The sequence below is a fragment of the Podarcis melisellensis genome (assembly GCF_964234715.1).
Source record: "Podarcis melisellensis genome assembly, chromosome: 10".
NCBI classification, from domain to species: domain Eukaryota; kingdom Metazoa; phylum Chordata; class Lepidosauria; order Squamata; family Lacertidae; genus Podarcis; species Podarcis melisellensis.
Genome location: NC_138542.1, coordinates 40324885 through 40342037, shown reverse-complemented (window position 1 = coordinate 40342037; position 17153 = coordinate 40324885). Strand labels below are relative to the sequence as shown.

At 41.7% G+C, this 17153-nt stretch overlaps 1 long non-coding RNA gene across 3 annotated transcripts in view; it reads right to left on the bottom strand.

The window, feature by feature from the left end:
• The window catches only part of LOC309378491, a 60713-nt gene that overhangs the window by 42554 nt on the left and 1006 nt on the right, over positions 1–17153 (bottom strand). For all 3 annotated transcript variants that reach the window (XR_014172102.1, XR_014172103.1, XR_014172104.1), the window contains exon 2: positions 14736–14929. This is a non-coding gene — a long non-coding RNA (uncharacterized lncRNA). The remainder of the gene's footprint in view (positions 1–14735; positions 14930–17153) is intronic.

Below are 17153 nucleotides of genomic sequence, written 5' to 3'. Positions count from 1 at the left end.
CATTTTAGATCTGTCTTAAACACTTGGTATAACGCTCTGGCACTTAGCTGAGACAATGACAAAATATAGGTTCTGCAGGAGCTATCCTTGCTTTTGTTTTTCTTGGTTTTTTTTTGAAAACAGAGTGGGGAAATAGTGCAAACACATAGTAAAGGAGTAAGGTCTATTACAATACAGGAAAGAGAGGTGACATAAGAAAGACGTAACCTTGGCTTAGATAAGGGGAACAATTAACCGGCATTAATTCTGTTTCCACAACTTGGCAGTAAAGCAGGCAATCTTTGCCAGTAAACTCTTGTGAAAGAGTTCAGCTGCCAGGTTTGCCTTGACATGACACTGATAGATATTCTAAAACCTAGATCTGCAATCTCAGGGGAGCTGATTTTCCCACATAACTTCTTTTAAACGGAATTTTACATCTCCTTAGGCAAGATTGCCTCCTACCTGCAGCATCCCTACCAGCTTGTGGCACTAACTTTTTCTTTCTGGCAGAATCTTTTCTAATAATTCCTGCTTCACCACTGCTTTCCACACACCATATACATTCAATGCACATTTAAAGCATGTTACTTCCCTCAAAGAATCCTGGGAACTGTAGTTCCACCCTTACAGAGCTGCAATTCCCAGAACCCTTAACAAACCACAGTGTCCTGGATTCTGGAGGGTGTGTGTGTGGCAAACCATGTGCTTTGAATGGGATGTTGAATATGCTTTTTATCTACAGTGGCTCCCCACTTACACCCACTCCTACTTTCTGTTGTTTCATGCTAGGAATGACTATCCTATATTGCTTTGTAGAGATGCATGATGGATATTGCACTTTCTCTCTATATAAGCATAGAAACTATTTCTATAAATCTTAGGCTTTGGGGACAATTTTCAACAACCAACCATTTAACTCGTGTCCTTCTGTGGTACTCAGAAGACTGTTGGGAATTTCCAGGGGATTCAAATGCTACTCTTGGGGACTAGGTAAAGGGACCCCTGACCATTAGGTCCAGACGTGGCCGACTCTGGGGTTGCGGCGCTCATCTCGCTTTATTGGCCGAGGGAGCTGGCGTACAGCTTCCGGGTCATGTGGCCAGCATGACTAAGCTGCTTCTGGCGAACCAGAGCAGCGCACGGAGACGCGGTTTACCTTCCCGCCGGAGCGGTACCTATTTATCTACTTTCACTTTCGAACTGCTAGGTTGGCAGGAGCAGGGACCGTGCAATGGGAGCTCACCCCGTTGCGGGGATTTGAACTGCCGACCTTCTGATCGGCAAGCCCTAGGCTCTGTGGTTTAACCCACAGTGCCATCCGCGTCCTCTTGGGGAATAGTTGGCAGTAAATACATGGCAAAACGCTAGTGCACTCATGTTCTGAGGAAGCCAAACTCTCTGAACTGTATCTGAACTTTAATATCTAGCATGTCATTGGCAATAAATAAAAGTTATGGGGAAGCTAGGGGCTACTAGCAACAAGGGCTGTGTGGTCCCTATGTTTTTGATGGCCCTAACCATTTCAGGTGCATGTATAGGTTTGACTAGCTCCTAGCCTTGTGTTTTGATTGGTGGGGCCTTTCTATTGATGTTACATCCATTTCAGTTCTGAGCCATTTGTTAGTGATCTATAACCAATAACTAGTACTTCCCTGCTTTCACTTGCATTCCTCCTATAGTCCATTAACCCCACAGCTGGCTTGGTTCCAGTCTATCACCTATAGGCAATAGTATGAGGTAGGTGGCATGGGAAACTGGAAGAAAGTCTTCCCAGCATGCTTCATCCTGTAGCACAGTCAAATGCATTATTTCAGGATGATTTTCAACTTGGAGCTGTCAGCAGGCGGTTAATTTTTAGCCACACTGCAACATATGGAGTTGGTCATGTTAAATGACACTGTATGCATAAGTCAGCATGGATTAAAAAAAAATATGAACACACAATTTCAAATTAAATGCCATAATTTAAAACAGTTATTAGAAAAAATTCCAAGTCTAACCAAGCAATCCATAAAATTAACCAAATGCACTTAAAACACAATCAAAACTAGCAGTGAAATAACCACTAATGATAAAACCAGCCCAAGTTCTTACTTATTTTCTTACATTTTTAAATCTTATTATCTTTCTTACATCATGGAACCCAGGTGGCTTCTCAGACCTTCATGCATGCAAGCATTGTGATGCAGTAGCAAAAAAATTCTAACGTTATTCTAGACTGCATCAAAAGAAGTATAGTGTCCAGATCAATGGAAGTAATAGTACCACTCTATTCTGCTTTGGTCAGACCACACTGGGGGTGTTGTGTCCAGTTCTAGGCACCATAGTTTAAGGATACTGACAAGCTGGAATGTGTGCAGGGGAGAGAAACAAAGATGATTTGGGTGCCAGAATTTGTGGATGCAAGCCACCCATCATTTCTTGATGTAGTACGTGTTGGAATTTAATCAGTGTTTGAGAATTAAACTGCAAACACTGAACTCCCAGATCCAGCAGGGATTCAAGAAGGAAACAACACAGGCTAACTTCCTCATGAGGTAATCACCTGGTCATGGCCAAGACATTAACCCAGTGCTTTTTTCCCCTAGGGGAACACATACCCCTAAACATTTTGTGAATCTTTGTACTTTTGTCCATTTACTGTATTTATATTTCCCAATTTGAACTATAAAATAGTGATTTTCTTGAGTGAAAATGAGAGTACCCCTAAACAAGCACTGCATTAATTTAACAAAAGATGAGCGATCAGGACATTCGGTGCCAGACAACCTATGTGTTTGTGTTGCCCCTCCTCCAGCTGTGTGTTAGTGGACAGAGACAAAAAGGGCTTAGGGTTTCAGTTTGGATGATGTAGGCTGGAGGGCAATTGTTTCACTGGGTTAGCGGAGACAAGGAAGAAGAGCAGGGCCGGGGGGGGCGCGAAGAGCATCATGTGGACTTACTGTGACAGACTGTAACAAAGAAACAAGAGAGCATGGCTGATTTCTGTCCTTAGACCCAAGCCTGATACACCTATGGGAAAAGCAAGAGACCCTCTTGGAGTATAATGCTTTGAACCCTTCCATCTAGACTCAGGTTGTAGACATGTGCAACAAAACATATATCATAAAGACACCAGTGTCTCTGTTGTGCCTCATGATCCATTGCTCATGGAGACTGGGCTGGCATGTAGCTGTACAGTACTTTACAATGCTAATTCTCAGTATAAAAAGCTTTACAAGGCACCAAGGATCACATGTTCCAGTGATAAATGCCTCTGAAGGTGTTCTGATACTCAGAGATAATGCTGTTATGCGGTGTGGGAAGCCTAGCTCATAAATCGTATTCTTTATGATAACGAGAAAGGTATGAGTTTATTCTGAAAACATCTGCACAGTAAAATGAGTGCATTTCCTCTTGCAGCAGAATCTCTTCACATGTTGCATGTAGAAAGCTAAATCTGGTTGGTTTGTCACTGCTCAACATGTTTTCGGCAATAACTGTAGTTCTCTAAAGCTAGGAGCAGGGACCTTTTCATTCTGAGGACTGCATCCCTTGCTGGGCAACATTCTGTAGGCCACATGACAGTGGTTTGCTAGTTTCTACCCACACTCACACACCCATTTCTTTCGTACATCCAGGCAAGGAAGAGGCATTATCAGAGTTCAAGGATACATTCCAGCTAGTCAAAAACACCAGCTGGAATTCAAAGCAGGGTCTGTGGCCTCAGGAGAGAGGGCAAGGGTGTGTGGCCTGCGGACAATCCCAAGGGCCAGATAGAGAGGACAGAAGGGCCACATTTGAACCCCTCTGGCTTACATTAAAAAAAAACTACAGAATGTGGATCACTTAAAATGGTAACATGTGCACAAATGCTTTCTCTATTTTTGAAATGAGGACCTTTTTTCAATAGCCCAGCTTGCTGGAAGCTGTGGGGGTTATGGTGGCAAAGTGGGTCATTGCCCCCTGCTGTATCTTTGGTGTCAATGTTGAGAAAGCAGGAAGGGAACTGAAGACTAGCTTTGATTAAAATGTCCATGCTCCAAATAGCCAAAAGTCACATTTTAAAGCTGAGTCATCGCAAATTGCTTCCCAAGGTGAAAGAGAGTAAAAGCCATTTGGTTTACATGAGAGAGAATTAAATTACGTGCTTAGCTGTGGCTGGGTCATGCCCTCCACACTGTGCTGTTAGGACTCAGTCTATCTGAAATTACTTATAAATATTTATATCTAATTGCATCCTTCAAAACAAGAGAACTACCTGCTTTTCGATCCTACCTTATAAAGAGTTATGTGAATCTATAACACTTGAATAAACGTCGTATATATTGTAAGCTTTAGATTACAATTCTAAAAGTGGAACCAGCAACTGGCAAGAAGGATTTGATATAGAACAATAACAGCAATTGATGGTGTTTCATTTACATCATCCTCTCATATGGATCTATGATAACAGCTCGTTTACTGGGTTCATGCTGAACTCGTGGGGATCTGATGAATGACTTTTTGCTAGACTACATTAACCTTGAACGTTATACTTGCAGTTAGCTACTGAACTCCCAGAAAAGAGCTAATTCATTCATCTCTTCTACTACCCCCCCTTCTTGTAAGTTATTTGCAAGTAGATTGGGCCACTGGCACCTTATCATGCTATGACTTTAGTCTTGTTGGCACCATGTGTCAAGTGCAGTGTCAAGACTTTTTCTTCCTCGTATGCTGCAGCATGCCCAGTCCTGTCCTGTAATTGATTTATTGTACTCACTGTGCTTTAAACATTAACCTGCAGTTTCTGATGGAGCTGGATTAACAGTCCACTGCACCCAGATGTGCATGAACTAAGCAAAGAAGTGTAGGCAACTCATTAGTCACGAATTGCATTCTAACTCTCCATGCCCGGAGAGCCTGCTGCTCCACGGGGTGACTGAGTTCAGCAAGTACCAACGGATTGCGCCTCCAACCAAAATGACATGCAAACTGCATTTCCTTGCAAATATTCCTTGTTAGCTTTGTGCCCCCCTTGCCTTTTCCCTTCTCCTCCCGTCTCTCACTCCCACTGCTTAAATTTAGACCGTAAGCTCCTCTCTGCTTATCTTTGTCATTTATATATAAATAGGAATAAAGATGCAGAAGGAATTATCCAATGCTAGGTGGTAACATCATTATATCCTATAGCCTGGGTGTTGGGATCTAGAATGACAAGGAGGGAGTCAATGGCAGGGAGTGGGAAGAAATGACTGAAGTAGAGTCCCACCCCCAATATCCAGGGAACAATTTGGGATCAGGTGTAGATCTCCAAGCATTTCATGTATCCTCAGATGTATCCTAAGGTAGGTCTTGAAACGGCAGTTAAGTGATTTCTGGTATACTGTTATCACAACCAGGGCCAGCCTGATTGCAGAAACACTTGAAGCAGTTGCTGGGGGTGGCTGGTACTATTATGAGTGGCAGTGAAATAACATATGCTCTGAGATGTGGGCCATTTGCAACATCACAATTCTTGGATTGAGTGCAGCTGTGTTGGAACAAGAGAGCTATGCTGTTATGTACGTCCTTTGTGACACTGAAAAGGATTCTGGGATGGCAAAATGGCTGCAGGGTGCTTAGTTAGCTGGATGGCAAAGTGTCTAAGACCAACTCAGACACCATTTCTCTTCTCTTGATCTTCACTAGACAAGTGTCTATTTTATACACATTGCGTACAGATAGCCAGGCCTGTTTTCCTCTCAGCTTTTCTCTGGTCTGTTCCTCATACCTCCCTCATGAAATCCCTTTCCCCCATCTCCTCAGCTGCCACATAACTCCCTGTCTGGCTGGAATCTGCAGCCAATCAGTCTCTGCTGTCACGCAGACCAATTAGAATGAATTTACCTGACCCAAGCCCCACCTAATAAATATTCAAAGCAATCCTCCCTCTTTCTCCTCTCCGAACCTGCCGCCAAACAGCTACTGCTAAACAGGCTTGCTATATACAGTAATAGTACACTGACAGTCAGAGGTCACAATATATTTGTTCCTTCAAAACACAAAGACATATATACAGCATTTCCCCACAGCAGGTCTCCTCAGGCAGCCCAGTTTACCCTCATTCTGTTCAATAAATCATGCCAGATTAAGGAGATACCTTTTAAATCTGCATTTAATTGCTTCCCCCTAAAGTGTGCCATAGGGCAGAGGCTGCACGAAGGACTTGACGATGCCTGTCTTCGTATTCCTTAACATCATAAAAGAGAGGGTTGCACAATTCTTGGCAAGATTTTGTAATCTCTTCAGGAAATTGTAGTGTTCACTATGACAACATCCTTAGCTGAAATATGCTAGCGTTTTTGCCAAAATTATGACCACAAATTATACGGCTACAGGAAGCAATCCAGGAAGAAAGAAGAGAGGGTTCCTCCTTTCAGACAGTCCACCCACTTATGGGATCAACTGGCTCCATGACCTTACTGTCTTGGATCACAAAGCAATACATTAGTGTTGTTGAGTTTTGCGCTCTCTCTCTCTCTCTCTCTCTCTCTCTGTGTGTGTCTCAGAGTGGGGAGTTCGGCTGTATGCTTCTCTCCTACTTCCTGGATATTTTATTATTTAGTATTTATCAGTTATTTCCCACCTTTTCTCCAAGGAACTCAAGGTGGTGCACAACCCAGTGAGCTTCATAGCCGAGTGGAGTTTGAACCCTGGTCTCCCATGTTCTAGTCTTAATCACTATACCCATTTGTCTCCCTCAATAATACTGGCTTAACTTTGCATCTTGGCTCCTCAAAGCCCTCTGCTGACTGAGGTATCATTCGTTTGTATGGCTTTTTCAGTGGCAGAAAGCTCTGAGGGAGGCTGGAGCTATCCTGGCGGAATGAAAAGATTGTATAATATATTTTGTGTTTGTTCTCAAATGAACCTAAGCTGTCTGGAAGATGCCCTTCTCTATTATTCAGCAATCTCTTCATCTTTCACCTTGCTGCTGGCTGCCTTATGAAACTTTTACACTATGCATGTTTGACTGACACAGACATAAGCAGCAACCCACTTTAAAATATAGGCATTTGGAATGCCGTTTGCATTTTGTTTTCTCTTTAGGTATGAAAAGGTTCCCTGTGTTAGAGGCACACTCCTTTTGCCTGGAACACAAAACAACACAGCAACAGAGGTGATTCTCTAGAATTATAAATTTGTGCATGGCGGTGTTGCTGGGTACTTAAAAGTCTTGGGGCACAGAAGATGTGGCTGTCTGGGGTCTCACTGGCACTCTGCTTTGCCCCCAGCCACCTGTAAGGTGGAGGGAAGGTTTAAAAATGGGGAAATAGGCAGATGTTTTGGGCTCCACGACTAGCAATGCCCCTTGCTATGACATTCAAAAACACCCCTCACCAAAGGCTTCTTATAAAATTTGGCAGCCATGGGATAAGAGGACTCATCCTCTTAAGAATTGGTAACTGGTATAAAAACAGGAATCTGGGGTGGAATCTAAACATATATAAAAATGTTGTGAAAACATTTTTCACAATGCTGGGAAGGTTAAAAAAAAAAGCCTTGAGACTGGTGCTTTTTAATTTGTCTGTAAATAAACTGTACTGATTATGGGATGTATGGCCCTGGGCTCCTTAATACACGGTCTAAACCTTCTGGTTTTACCATTGTTGGCTGGGATAAAGTGACACTGTAACTGCTCCCATGCCACAAAGGTAATGTGGAACTGAGCCACCCACAGACAAGTCAAACACAAAACATCTCCAGTAGCCACCTTAACATCAAGATGCTAACAGCCTGTCTAATTTCAGCTTGCTTCTGAGTCCAGAGGGCTGGAGCTGCAACACTAAAACATACCTGCTTCCTGCTTTGCAGGCCTTTTTTCATCTGCCCTAGGAGGGTGGGGCCTTGACTGATTCCAGCTTCAAAAGCTGAGGCTGCTGAACAGACTCTTGGGTTGAAGTATTGTTTAGGGGCTTTTGTTTGGGCAGCGGTGGCAGCATGGAGGGGTTGTTGATTTTTCTTTTTTGTATCTTTATTTTAGATCTTATGGTCCAATGGTTTACGTGGACATTGTTTAATTTGTTTTTTTACCGTTTGATGTTTTATTTATGTTCATTATTTTTTGTTATGTTTGCAATTACGGTATGTCTTTTTTCATGTTGCAGACTGGTTTTAACTATGGAAAGCTGGAATACAAATAAAATCATGAATGTATATTAGCACTCCCTGGTAAACTGTACCTTCTTGCCTGATGCTGGCATTTAGCTTGTCTCTATGCCTTTGTCGGGTGATCTGGGTTTGTTGCACTGATGTGACCTTTCCTGATTGCTGATGCTATGTATTTCTGGCACAACAAACAGCGTGTGGTAGGGCAAAAGGTTTAGAAAATTCTGGGGGCTAGATGGAGATTGTCATGGGGCTCGCTATATAATTCTGTTTACAGCTTTAGGTGTCAAACTCTCCTAGCTCTTTTCACCTGTTGTGCATTTGCACCACACTGAGCCCGACAGTGAAAGTGCAGCTACATTGAAAAGGCTGTAAATATTTCTGCAGGAAAGATTATTGAAAACCTGGCTTTGCATATACAGAATGAGTAAAAGCCCTCTGAGAATCAGACATGGAGGAAAATGTATACTGTTTGCCATGGCAAATATCTCTAGCAACATCATGGTGCCTCTGCTTGGTCCTATCAGATGAAGGCAAATAGCAGAATGTTGTCTTCAGCAGCTGAGCTTATTGTCTAACACATCTTTTCACACAGCATTGTGACCTGGGACCTGCTCAATTTTCATGTTTTATCATCACATAATTTCTTAATTAGTGCGTACAATGTGCTCATAATCTATTGATAAAAGAAAGATGCCTCTAATTACCATAAACTGGTGAGTCACACATAACCTTTTAAGATTATTAAAATGAAGGAAAAGGCAGATAAGTGTGCATCACTTTGAAAAGGGAAAGGAAAAGTTGAGGGGCAGATGTGATCCTCTTGATTATATTTTACCACATGGAACTTAATGTGCATGAAGCATATTTAAAGGTGAAAGGTAAAGGACCCCTGGACGGTTAAGTCCAGTCAAAGGCGACTATGGGGTGTGGCACTCATCTCGCTTCAGGTTGAAGGAGCTGGCGTTTGTCCACAGAGAGCTTTCTGGGTCATGTGGCCAGCATGACTAAACTGCTTCTGGCACAACGGAACACCGTGACGAGTGCCAGAGAGCATGGAAATACTGTTTACCTTCCTGTGATAGCAGTACCTATTTATCTACTTGCACTAGTGTGCTTTTGAATTGCTAGGTTGGCAGAAGCTGGGACAGAGCAACGGGAGCTCACCTTGTTGCGCAGATTTGAACTGCCGATCTTCCAATCGGCAAGTCCCAGAGGCTCAGTGGTTTACACCACAGCGCCACTCGCGTCCCTGAAGCATATTTATGGTAGAGACAGGAGTTCAGCATTATCCATTTGCCAAGCCCAGCACTGCACTTCAGCTAATTTCTAAGCGAAGTGCTGTGAGGGGAAAATTAATGAAATAATTAAATATTCCTGGGCATAATAATTATTATGACACACTTTCAAAGCATTATTTGTATCTGGAGAATTTTCACACCCATTAGCAATTGGGATTAGTACATTTTCAGGGTAATATGCAGGAATTCAACCCCTCAACCCAATTTAATGATTTTTTACTTCTCGAGACTACATAAATTTCTGTAATTTACTTGTCTAGACAGCTTCGCTACAGTCTGCTGTCTCCTCAACAATGTATGTTGCCCAATTGTCTGTCATCTCCCCAGGCTGCAGCAGAAAGCATACATTTCTCATGGTTTTATTTATTCCAAATTTTCAACAATAGTTCCAAATAGGTTATTTTGTATTTCTGTCAGGGCTTTATTGCATGACTCACTATAATTCATCATATTTTCCTATTCTTTCTTTACAATTTATTCTTAGCTCTTTTCTTGACATCTCACACCTTAAATTCAAAATGGAAGTTGCAGTAAATAGGTGAAGGATCTGCAGACAATATCTTGCTGAATTTGCTCCCAGCTCCTACTGGGTCTCTTGTGTTTATCACGCAGCACTCAGGATCCCGCCAACCTGAACCCTACTTAACTCTGCTTGTAGATTAGAAGGATATTATTTTGCCATGAAAACATGTGACTTAAACATCCATTGCATATTGTTCTGAGCTGGGTGGGCTATACCTCTTTACAAACAGGCCAGAGTTAGTTTGAAAATATATTAGTGGAATCATTTCCCCACCCCCTTTTGAGTTCAGAACTGTAAATTTATAATTGTGATCTCTGTTTTTATTTACTGAGAGAACTCAAGCTGAACATACTGTTTTCAATAACTGCTTTTATTTTTGAAATCTATTTTCCCCTTCCTTTTTGTGCTTGGATCAGTTTAGTTCAAACTAGGATGTCTCTGTAGTGTCTCTGGGGTTTGAAATCACATAGATGTACATATTTTAAGGGCATTGCACTGTAACTCCACTTCAGTTTATAATTTTAAAGATTCCGTTTACATGCTCCATTGCATCCGAAAGGCAACTAGAGTGTGTATTGCCCTATGATTTTGATTTCGAGTAGGTTACTTATTTATTAATTTTAGTACGTCTATGTCCCAACATTCTTCAACTCAGAGTGATGTACATGGGGTCTGTGGGTGAAGCCTCAACTAGGCACAGATCAGGCCTGTGTAGTGTCAGCAAAATGGCTCCATCATGAGTCTCAGTGTGGATGACCTTCCTGAACGGACACACTGCCCTACGGCTTATACCAAGTAAACTGTCTGGGAGCAGAGATGACAAACTTAATTTCACACTGTGCTTTATAGAAACAAACACCCTCTTCTGGCTAGGAATACATGCAGCTCTTTTTTGGCGTTTTTGTAAAAAAAAAAAAAAAAGTTCAACAATTTTGGGGTTTTCTTAAAAAAGCTCAACAACTCTAGCCAAGGAAACTACTTTGGGACTGTGTGCACCCTCTTGTGGCTGAGGAGTGATCATCTACCCTCCTGCAGCTCCAATTTAAGGCAGCCAATCATTTCAACATCAGCTACTGACAGCAGACACCTGGTCAGGTTTCATTTGTTTATGACTGTACAAATGAGGACTTCAAGGGAATATTATGCAGCCATCATTACCATTTCTGTGCATCTTTCCTTCCTGTGTTTTGCTACTGCCTCTGTGAAACCTGTTTTGAATATTTTTGCAGCACATGGGACAGCTGAAACTAGCACCCAGAAATCTGACCACTCATATTTGGGTGAGACTGTCATAGTCTGTGATAAGCAACACATTTATTCAAACAGTTTTGGCATGGTTTTAAGTTTTAAAAATACATATGCCCACTTTTCCCCTCTTTTGGATGTCCCATAACCATCTCAAACTCAACCTGTCCAAAACTGATCCACTTCTCTCTCCTCAAAAGCATTCCCCTCCTTGATTCCTCTTCCTATCCACCAACAACATCCCCTGTTGATCAGGCATGTAAGTCTTGGCTTCATCTTCAATTATTCTATTGACTTTCCTCTCCATACTCAGTGTGTTACCAAGGCAAGTAACTTCTCCCTGTATAAAAGGTGTGCCCCATAGTCCCTCCATCCTTCCACTGTGTAGTTCAGATTTCAGATCTGTTGCCAGTGTTATTCTGAAAGGCAGAATATACACTGAGGACAAATTATTATTATTATTATTATTATTATTATTATTATTATTATTACCACTACATGAAATAATCACTTATGAATCTTTTAAAAAGAAAAGCACAGGGTGACCTACTCTTTCACAGCACAGGCCTACCATTTCAAAAATATTGCGTTAATATTTTCTTTGAACAGTGTGTGCTCTCCATCTGTATAATCTCAATGCTACAATAGGAGTTCTGTGACATACTGAAGGCTGCACTCTCTCCCAAGGCTGTGGAAGACTCTCCAACTACCTCCGTAACCTCTCCCAAGGCCATTGAACCTGTGCCTCTGAACGCTCTTCCAAGGCGAGTGCATTGGCAGGCGGGATTGCTGACAGTCCCCCCTCCCAGCCCCTTCTGACACTTCCCCCCTTCCCCTCCACCCCTTTTCCAGCCAAAAACATAAATATACAAGTTATGCTTACACTACACTGTAGTCTACTAAGCTAAGCTCCACTGGTTGCAGGGGTGGGAGGGGGAAAACTCAGCCCCAAACTTACTCAGCTCCACTCCCATGGCCAGAAAAGGGGTGGCAGGGTGGGAGCTTCCTTCTCCTGGAAGCAGCCAGACTGCCTGCACCTCGCATCCTCATAAGGAGCAATATCTGCAAAGCACAATAAAGCAAACCACAATAAAACAAGGTATGCCTGTACAGTATTCAAAATTTTTAAAACCCCTTCCCGTGGAAGCTGATCTGAAACTGCATGTCAAACAACTGCTATTTCATTTATTTTACTTTTTAAAAATGTCTAGGGCTCTAATCTTAGGTATATATAGAATCACAGCATTGTACAGTTGGAAGGGACCCTGGGGGATCACCTAGGCCAACCCCCATTTCTTATATATGATTTCTTATATATTGAATTGTATTAGAATTGGAATTGCATAGAATACAAAAATAATATTATAAGAAATAAAAGAAGCAATTAAAATACCATTAAAAACAAATGTGAATATTTAACACGATTGATGTGCCATGGAACACCGTGCAGACAACAGTTTGGGAACCCCGATATTACAATGTGGTGCTAAGCAAACATGTAAAGGCTATGAATTCATTTGTCTTAATCACAGTCATAAAACTGAGAGACTCCTAACTGCAGATAGGATGAGGCATAGAACCTGAGTTCCACTGCAAGGAGAAATGGGGATGGACAGGTGGGGGAACTGTTTTCAGAAAACCTCCCAATAGAAAGAAAAAATAGGGAAGAGGTGAAGGATAGAAGTGACAGGGATTAACACACATTAAATAACAGAAATACAGGGAAAGATGAGATCACGGAATAGATGATTTAGTGGGGGAGACAAATGCACCTCCAAAGTAGATTTTTTTCAAAGCACATCGGGACTTGGCTGATGCAGGTGTCAGAGGATGGAGTGGTTTGTGGACAAGGGCAATGTATCTATAATTATATACAGTACTGGATGTCTTCACAATGCAGCCAGAAACCTGCCATGTGTGTCAATCACAGGCACTGCTGCCAAACCTTGAGCACAGCATGTCCAAGGGATTATGATATGACACTGGAGCAAAAAGTTGGGGGCAGAATCTATTACTAATACTTAGAAAGAAAAAAAAAGAACATCGGAATAGACCTCCTGGATCAGGCCAAAGACCCTTCCAGTCTGGCTTCTAGTTCTCACAGTGGCCAACCTGATGCCCAATGGAAACCCACAAGCCTGAACCCCTGAACACAACAGAGCTCTCCCCACTTGCTGACACCCAGCAGCTGCTATTCAGAGGCAGACTGCTTCAGCTATGGGGGCAAATAACCATTGATAGCCTTATGCTCTATGAATATGTCTCATTCAATTTTAAAGTCTTCCAAGTTGGTCATCACAACCTCTTGCTGGAGTGAATTCCACAGGTTAACTATATGTTGTGTGAAGAAATACTTTCTTTTGTCTGCCTGAAGCTTCCAATATTCCATTTCATTGAATGTCCATGACTTCTGGTGTTCTGGGAACGACGAGGAGGAGAAACCCTTTTCTCTGTCCACTTTCTTCACACCATACATAATGGTACACACATCTATCATGTCTCCTCTTACCTGCCTTTTCTCTAAACTAAAAAGTTCCAAATGTTGTACCCTTTCCTAACAGTAGAGTTGCTCCTTCACCTTGATCCTTTGGGTTGCTGTTTTCTGAATCTTTCCTAATTCTACAATACAGTGGTACCTCGGGTTAAGAACTTAATTCGTTCTGGAGGTCTGTTCTTAACCTGAAACTGTTCTTAACCTAAGGTACCACTTTAGCTAATGGGGCCTCCTGCCGCCGCCGCATAATTTCCATTTTCATCCTGAAACAAAGTTCTTAACCCAAGGTACTATTTATGGGTTAGTGGAGTCTGTAACCTGAAGCATCTGTAACCTGAGGTACCACTGTATCCTTTTTGAGGTGGGTCGACCAGAATGGTACAAATTATTCTAACTGTGGTCACACCATAGATCTGTATAATAGATCTTACTGCAGTTTCATTTTCAATTCCTTTCCTACTGATCCCTGGCATGGAGTTTGCTTTATTTCACAGCTGCCACATACTGGGTTGACATCTTCACTGAGCTATCTACTATGACCCCAAGGTCTTGCTCCAGGTCAGTTACTGCCAGTTCAGACCCCATAAGCATATATATGAAATTAAGATGTTTTGTGCTGACTTTATACTTGTTTACATTGCATTACACCTGCCATTTTACTGCCTATTCACTCAGGTTGGAGAGATCCTTTTGGACCTTTGCAATCCCTTTTAGTCTTAACCATCTTGAACGATTGGTTATGCTCAGCAAACAAACTCACTGCTCACTCCTAACTCTAGATCATTTGTAAACAAGCTAAAAAGCACAGGTCGAAATACTGAACTCCAAATACTTTCTACATCCCACATTAGGAGAATTGTCCATTTATTCCTACACTCTGCTTCCTGTTCCTCAACCAGTTACTGAACAGCAAGAGGACTTCTCTTATACCATTACTTCTAAAGTTATTCAGAAATCTTTGGTGAGGTACTTTGTTGAAAGTTTTTTGAAAATCTAAGTACACTGTGTCAACTGGATCACCTCTATCTATATGCTTGTTGACACTCAAAAATCTCTAAACAGTGAATGAGACAGGATTTACCCTTGCAGAAGTCATGTTGGTCCGGGCTGGCGCAGCCATTAGGTGGGCTTTTCTTCTTCAAGACTTGCTCTTTTATATGCTTGGAAATTCTATCTTTTTTCCACCAAGAATAGACGCAAAGCTAACTTGCCTGCAATTTTCAGGATTCCCCCTTGGATTGCTGATGTTTCCAGTCCTCAGATATGAAGGCTAATCTTAGGGACAAATTACATATTTTTGTTAGAATGTCAGCAATTTCACATTTGAGTTCTTTAAGAATTCTCAAGGGGATGCCAGTCAGATCCAGTGATTTGACAGTTTTTCTTTTCTTTCTGAAAACTGACATCACACCCACACTATACATTTAATACACTTATACTCACAGTTTTCCTGCAAAGTATCATGGAACTGTAGCTTGTTAAGGGAGCTGAAAGTTGTTAGGTGACCCATCACAGAGCTACAGTTCCCAGTTTTGCTCTTTCTAGATGGCATATCTGCAACATTCCTAAAATATAGCACTTTCCTTGAAGCTGCAGGAGTCTCTTATGTCAGTACCTCACACACTGAGAGTAGACACCCACGGAAAGGTGGGCCCATGCATAATGTTCATGGAAATGAGGTTCAGGTCTGATGTTTGCAGACAGTTCTTACTTCATAGTAATAATAATAATAATGATGATAAAAAAAATGTTTTTCAGTTTTAGAGAAGATTTAAATTAGTTCTTCTGTTCTAAGAGAATACTTAATTCAATGTAGTATGAGGTGAGTTAATTGTGAAGCACTGGGTCCTAAAACGTTATTTTTTTCTATGTGAACAATGGGAGGATATAATTTCTCTGAGTCATCTACTAAAATATTCCAAGATTTTGACCTTCATTAAACTGCATGGTGTCTAATTATTGCTTTTGTAAATTTTAATACCAACTACTTAATAAGAACCAAAACAACTAATTAATACCTCATTTATGTTTTTCCTCTGTTTTCATATGAAACTTAAAACAATCTACAAGCAGGCTTGAAACAGACATTTCACATTACAGTATCTGTGTCCATAAGCAATGCTAAACCATGGTTTAAAATAAATCTGCTGCATGGGGAAGAAGAGGAAGAAGAATAAGAATTTGGATTTGATATCCCACCTTTCACTCCCCTTAAGGAGTCTCAAAGCGGCTAATGATCTCCTTTCCCTTCCTCCTCCACAACAAACACTCTGTGAGGTGAGTGAGGCTGAGAGATTTCAGAGAACTGTGACTAGCCCAAGGTCACCCAGCAGCTGCATGTGGAGGAGCAGGGAAGCGAACCCGGTTCACCAGATTACGAGTCCACCGCTCTTAACCACTACACCACACTGGCCTGGACATAAACCAAACTCTGGCCTGTGGCTATGTGCAATCCTGGGACCATGGTTTGTTTCCATGGTTTGTTTGGTGGTGAACCAAAGTTTGTTCTTCATGGCTTTGTTTGAAGGAAATTCAAAATATACACTTTTAGGAAAGAGTTGCTTCTTCCTTATAATACAACTTTCCCCCTTAATGAAGCTTGGTAGCTCTGTTTGAATAAAACTCAAGAAAACTAAAGAAATGGTTGAAAGGATGCATTTCCCCCTTTCCCCTTATTTTCCAACTTTATTTAATCCTATGTTATACTGGCCTTGATCCAGATAAAGAGATGCAAGTGTGTACAACACATTGGTTCAGAAATCATACATTAATTGGATGCACATCAAAAGGCAGATGCTGCCTTTCTATGCTGTACATTGGAATGTGCAGTTCACATCATTTGGTCTTAGTGGGAAGAACCATCGTCATGGACACAGTAGGGTTTCCTTTTGAGTAAACAGCCATGCATCTGTCACAGGACTCAAAAGTGATAGACTTTCTCTGGAAGGAAGAGCAAATAAAGTGCTGCAAGAGTAATTAGGAAATCCATTTCCTGTTCACTACAATTCTGTGACTTAACAGTTAAGAGGTTTGCTGTTATAATAAGAGGATTTCCCCAGGTTTTCCAAGCAGCTTGCCCTAGAGAATTCAAACTACAACTCCCATAAGTGCTGGCAATCACTGCTCATTGCCCCTGCTCTCTCTGGTCAATGGGAGCTGTAGTCACAACAAAATATTTGAATGGTTCCCTTTGGAGGAAGGCTGACTGGGCCCACATCATCTTCACAGCCACAGTGAAGATAGTCATCTCTATAGTCCAGAACTCCAGATAACAAATAGCACTGAGATTTGCAGCTGCTGGCCCTTCCTTCCATCACCATTTGCCACTTTTTAAATGTTTCTGCCCTTCTAATTTTGCCAGCTACATAGTACTGTAGTCTGCCCCCACAAGCAGCCTAGCTGCAGCCTCTGGATGAACCTCAAGGGTAGCTAATACTAATTACTAATATTTATACCCCACTCATCTGTCTGGGTTGCCCCAGCCCTCTGGAACTTTAGA